This window comes from Crinia signifera, unplaced genomic scaffold, assembly GCF_055691185.1.
Source record: "Crinia signifera unplaced genomic scaffold, ASM5569118v1 HAP2_SCAFFOLD_98, whole genome shotgun sequence".
Taxonomy (NCBI): domain Eukaryota; kingdom Metazoa; phylum Chordata; class Amphibia; order Anura; family Myobatrachidae; genus Crinia; species Crinia signifera.
Genome location: NW_028142852.1, coordinates 13571 through 20355, shown reverse-complemented (window position 1 = coordinate 20355; position 6785 = coordinate 13571).

Below are 6785 nucleotides of genomic sequence, written 5' to 3'. Positions count from 1 at the left end.
CCACCCACCCAACTGACAGCCAGCCAGCAGACAAGCACAGAGAGTTCCGTGGGTCTGTCTGTGATGTCATAAAGGGCCTGCTGATCAATGGCCAGCTCTCTGATTGGCTGCTGTGTTTGATTGACAGATTGAATCTGGCAGCTGATTGGCTGTCTACCCTAAAGTGCATTACACACCCCTGATGGTACCACTGGCTAAGACTCCACCTCAGCTCATTGATTAATTATAAATTTAGAACAAATGATGGATGAAAGAAGGCAGGCCGGCCATTTTTTTCACGCTCATTGGACTTGTTTAATGCAATGCACCTTTGTATATTCACATGCATTCGCTTCATGCTGTAACCACTGTGCATAAAAATTTGGAAACATGGCATACAGTGTATCATTTGCTGTCTAAGTCATGTTTCCCATATTTTCCATTGCAAGATACAAGCCGGTTTGAGTGTTTGGGGCACATTTTAGCTAAAATCATCCTACGGGGCCTAACTGCTTATGCCAAAGCCTGCCTATTTTGAATGGCGTAGTGGTCAATGCAACCTCCAAAAAAATCAGGACTTACTACCCCAATAACCTGCTAACTCACCCCTGAAATACTTACTTATTCACACTATTTTGTTCATTTGACTTGTTTCTAATTTGAAATGCCCATTTTTGTGGGGCCAGAAAGGTGCGTCTTTAAAAGGCGATTTCTACGATACCCCACTTTTGCGCGTCGGACCGCGACTTTTTCCGGAAACGCCGAAAAACCGCAATTTTCAGGAGAAACGAGACGTACATCCTCCCCCTCTGCCGCCCACCCACCCAACTGACAGCCAGCCAGCAGACAAGCACAGAGAGTTCCGTGGGTCTGTCTGTGATGTCATAAAGGGCCTGCTGATCAATGGCCAGCTCTCTGATTGGCTGCTGTGTTTGATTGACAGATTGAATCTGGCAGCTGATTGGCTGTCTACCCTAAAGTGCATTACACACCCCTGATGGTACCACTGGCTAAGACTCCACCTCAGCTCATTGATTAATTATAAATTTAGAACAAATGATGGATGAAAACAGGCAGGCCGGCCATTTTTTTCACGCTCATTGGACTTGTTTAATGCAATGCACCTTTGTATATTCACATGCATTCGCTTCATGCTGTAACCACTGTGCATAAAAATTTGGAAACATGGCATACAGTGTATCATTTGCTGTCTAAGTCATGTTTCCCATATTTTCCATTGCAAGATACAAGCCGGTTTGAGTGTTTGGGGCACATTTTAGCTAAAATCATCCTACGGGGCCTTACTGCTTATGCTAAAGCCTGCCTATTTTGAATGGCGTAGTGGTCACTGCAACCTCCAAAAAAATCAGGACTTACTACCCCAATAACCTGCTAACTCACCCCTGAAATACTTACTTATTCACACTATTTTGTTCATTTGACTTGTTTCTAATTTGAAATGCCCATTTTTGTGGGGCCAGAAAGGTGCGTCTTTAAAAGGCGATTTCTACGATACCCCACTTTTGCGCGTCAGACCGTGACTTTTTCCGGAAACGCCGAAAAACCGCAATTTTCAGGAGAAACGAGACGTACATCCTCCCCCTCTGCCGCCCACCCACCCAACTGACAGCCAGCCAGCAGACAAGCACAGAGAGTTCCGTGGGTCTGTCTGTGATGTCATAAAGGGCCTGCTGATGAATGGCCAGCTCTCTGATTGGCTGCTGTGTTTGATTGACAGATTGAATCTGGCAGCTGATTGGCTGTCTACCCTAAAGTGCATTACACACCCCTGATGGTACCACTGGCTAAGACTCCACCTCAGCTCATTGATTAATTATAAATTTAGAACAAATGATGGATGAAAGCAGGCAGGCCGGCCATTTTTTTCACGCTCATTGGACTTGTTTAATGCAATGCACCTGTGTATATTCACATGCATTCACTTCATGCTGTAACCACTGTGCATAAAAATTTGGAAACATGGCATACAGTGTATCATTTGCTGTCTAAGTCATGTTTCCCATATTTTCCATTGCAAGATACAAGCCGGTTTGAGTGTTTGGGGCACATTTTAGCTAAAATCATCCTACGGGGCCTAAATGCTTATGCTAAAGCCTGCCTATTTTGAATGGCGTAGTGGTCACTGCAACCTCCAAAAAAATCAGGACTTACTACCCCAATAACCTGCTAACTCACCCCTGAAATACTTACTTATTCACACTATTTTGTTCATTTGACTTGTTTCTAATTTGAAATGCCCAATTTTGTGGGGCCAGAAAGGTGCGTCTTTAAAAGGCGATTTCTACGATACCCCACTTTTGCGCGTCGGACCGTGACTTTTTCCGGAAACGCTGAAAAACCGCAATTTTCAGGAGAAACGAGACGTACATCCTCCCCCTCTGCCGCCCACCTACCCAACTGAGAGCCAGCCAGCAGACAAGCACAGAGAGTTCCGTGGGTCTGTCTGTGATGTCATAAAGGGCCTGCTGATCAATGGCCAGCTCTCTGATTGGCTGCTGTGTTTGATTGACAGATTGAATCTGGCAGCTGATTGGCTGTCTACCCTAAAGTGCATTACACACCCCTGATGGTACCACTGGCTAAGACTCCACCTCAGCTCATTGATTAATTATAAATTTAGAACAAATGATGGATGAAAGCAGGCAGGCCGGCCATTTTTTTCACACTCATTGGACTTGTTTAATGCAATGCACCTTTGTATATTCACATGCATTCGCTTCATGCTGTAACCACTGTGCATAAAAATTTGGAAACATGGCATACAGTGTATCATTTGCTGTCTAAGTCATGTTTCCCATATTTTCCATTGCAAGATACAAGCCGGTTTGAGCGTTTGGGGAACATTTTAGCTAAAATCATCCTACGGGGCCTAACTGCTTATGCTAAAGCCTGCCTATTTTGAATGGCGTAGTGGTCACTGCAACCTCCAAAAAAATCAGGACTTACTACCCCAATAACCTGCTAACTCACCCCTGAAATACTTACTTATTCACACTATTTTGTTCATTTGACTTGTTTCTAATTTGAAATGCCCATTTTTGTGGGGCCAGAAAGGTGCGTCTTTAAAAGGTGATTTCTACGATACCCCACTTTTGCGCGTCGGACCGCGACTTTTTCCGGAAACGCAGAAAAACCGCAATTTTCAGGAGAAACGAGACGTACATCCTCCCCCTCTGCCGCCCACCCACCCAACTGACAGCCAGCCAGCAGACAAGCACAGAGAGTTCCGTGGGTCTGTCTGTGATGTCATAAAGGGCCTGCTGATCAATGGCCAGCTCTCTGATTGGCTGCTGTGTTTGATTGACAGATTGAATCTGGCAGCTGATTGGCTGTCTACCCTAAAGTGCATTACACACCCCTGATGGTACCACTGGCTAAGACTCCACCTCAGCTCATTGATTAATTATAAATTTAGAACAAATGATGGATGAAAGCAGGCAGGCCGGCCATTTTTTTCACGCTCATTGGACTTGTTTAATGCAATGCACCTGTGTATATTCACATGCATTCACTTCATGCTGTAACCACTGTGCATAAAAATTTGGAAACATGGCATACAGTGTATCATTTGCTGTCTAAGTCATGTTTCCCATATTTTCCATTGCAAGATACAAGCCGGTTTGAGTGTTTGGGGCACATTTTAGCTAAAATCATCCTACGGGGCCTAACTGCTTATGCCAAAGCCTGCCTATTTTGAATGGCGTAGTGGTCACTGCAACCTCCAAAAAAATCAGGACTTACTACCCCAATAACCTGCTAACTCACCCCTGAAATACTTACTTATTCACACTATTTTGTTCATTTGACTTGTTTCTAATTTGAAATGCCCATTTTTGTGGGGCCAGAAAGGTGCGTCTTTAAAAGGCGATTTCTACGATACCCCACTTTTGCGCGTCGGACCGCGACTTTTTCCGGAAACGCAGAAAAACCGCAATTTTCAGGAGAAACGAGACGTACATCCTCCCCCTCTGCCGCCCACCCACCCAACTGACAGCCAGCCAGCAGACAAGCACAGAGAGTTCCGTGGGTCTGTCTGTGATGTCATAAAGGGCCTGCTGATCAATGGCCAGCTCTCTGATTGGCTGCTGTGTTTGATTGACAGATTGAATCTGGCAGCTGATTGGCTGTCTACTCTAAAGTGCATTACACACCCCTGATGGTACCACTGGCTAAGACTCCACCTCAGCTCATTGATTAATTATAAATTTAGAACAAATGATGGATGAAAGCAGGCAGGCCGGCCATTTTTTTCACGCTCATTGGACTTGTTTAATGCAATGCACCTGTGTATATTCACATGCATTCACTTCATGCTGTAACCACTGTGCATAAAAATTTGGAAACATGGCATACAGTGTATCATTTGCTGTCTAAGTCATGTTTCCCATATTTTCCATTGCAAGATACAAGCCGGTTTGAGTGTTTGGGGCACATTTTAGCTAAAATCATCCTACGGGGCCTAAATGCTTATGCTAAAGCCTGCCTATTTTGAATGGCGTAGTGGTCACTGCAACCTCCAAAAAAATCAGGACTTACTACCCCAATAACCTGCTAACTCACCCCTGAAATACTTACTTATTCACACTATTTTGTTCATTTGACTTGTTTCTAATTTGAAATGCCCAATTTTGTGGGGCCAGAAAGGTGCGTCTTTAAAAGGCGATTTCTACGATACCCCACTTTTGCGCGTCGGACCGTGACTTTTTCCGGAAACGCTGAAAAACCGCAATTTTCAGGAGAAACGAGACGTACATCCTCCCCCTCTGCCGCCCACCTACCCAACTGAGAGCCAGCCAGCAGACAAGCACAGAGAGTTCCGTGGGTCTGTCTGTGATGTCATAAAGGGCCTGCTGATCAATGGCCAGCTCTCTGATTGGCTGCTGTGTTTGATTGACAGATTGAATCTGGCAGCTGATTGGCTGTCTACCCTAAAGTGCATTACACACCCCTGATGGTACCACTGGCTAAGACTCCACCTCAGCTCATTGATTAATTATAAATTTAGAACAAATGATGGATGAAAGCAGGCAGGCCGGCCATTTTTTTCACACTCATTGGACTTGTTTAATGCAATGCACCTTTGTATATTCACATGCATTCGCTTCATGCTGTAACCACTGTGCATAAAAATTTGGAAACATGGCATACAGTGTATCATTTGCTGTCTAAGTCATGTTTCCCATATTTTCCATTGCAAGATACAAGCCGGTTTGAGCGTTTGGGGAACATTTTAGCTAAAATCATCCTACGGGGCCTAACTGCTTATGCTAAAGCCTGCCTATTTTGAATGGCGTAGTGGTCACTGCAACCTCCAAAAAAATCAGGACTTACTACCCCAATAACCTGCTAACTCACCCCTGAAATACTTACTTATTCACACTATTTTGTTCATTTGACTTGTTTCTAATTTGAAATGCCCATTTTTGTGGGGCCAGAAAGGTGCGTCTTTAAAAGGTGATTTCTACGATACCCCACTTTTGCGCGTCGGACCGCGACTTTTTCCGGAAACGCAGAAAAACCGCAATTTTCAGGAGAAACGAGACGTACATCCTCCCCCTCTGCCGCCCACCCACCCAACTGACAGCCAGCCAGCAGACAAGCACAGAGAGTTCCGTGGGTCTGTCTGTGATGTCATAAAGGGCCTGCTGATCAATGGCCAGCTCTCTGATTGGCTGCTGTGTTTGATTGACAGATTGAATCTGGCAGCTGATTGGCTGTCTACCCTAAAGTGCATTACACACCCCTGATGGTACCACTGGCTAAGACTCCACCTCAGCTCATTGATTAATTATAAATTTAGAACAAATGATGGATGAAAGCAGGCAGGCCGGCCATTTTTTTCACGCTCATTGGACTTGTTTAATGCAATGCACCTGTGTATATTCACATGCATTCACTTCATGCTGTAACCACTGTGCATAAAAATTTGGAAACATGGCATACAGTGTATCATTTGCTGTCTAAGTCATGTTTCCCATATTTTCCATTGCAAGATACAAGCCGGTTTGAGTGTTTGGGGCACATTTTAGCTAAAATCATCCTACGGGGCCTAACTGCTTATGCCAAAGCCTGCCTATTTTGAATGGCGTAGTGGTCACTGCAACCTCCAAAAAAATCAGGACTTACTACCCCAATAACCTGCTAACTCACCCCTGAAATACTTACTTATTCACACTATTTTGTTCATTTGACTTGTTTCTAATTTGAAATGCCCATTTTTGTGGGGCCAGAAAGGTGCGTCTTTAAAAGGCGATTTCTACGATACCCCACTTTTGCGCGTCGGACCGCGACTTTTTCCGGAAACGCAGAAAAACCGCAATTTTCAGGAGAAACGAGACGTACATCCTCCCCCTCTGCCGCCCACCCACCCAACTGACAGCCAGCCAGCAGACAAGCACAGAGAGTTCCGTGGGTCTGTCTGTGATGTCATAAAGGGCCTGCTGATCAATGGCCAGCTCTCTGATTGGCTGCTGTGTTTGATTGACAGATTGAATCTGGCAGCTGATTGGCTGTCTACTCTAAAGTGCATTACACACCCCTGATGGTACCACTGGCTAAGACTCCACCTCAGCTCATTGATTAATTATAAATTTAGAACAAATGATGGATGAAAGCAGGCAGGCCGGCCATTTTTTTCACGCTCATTGGACTTGTTTAATGCAATGCACCTGTGTATATTCACATGCATTCACTTCATGCTGTAACCACTGTGCATAAAAATTTGGAAACATGGCATACAGTGTATCATTTGCTGTCTAAGTCATGTTTCCCATATTTTCCATTGC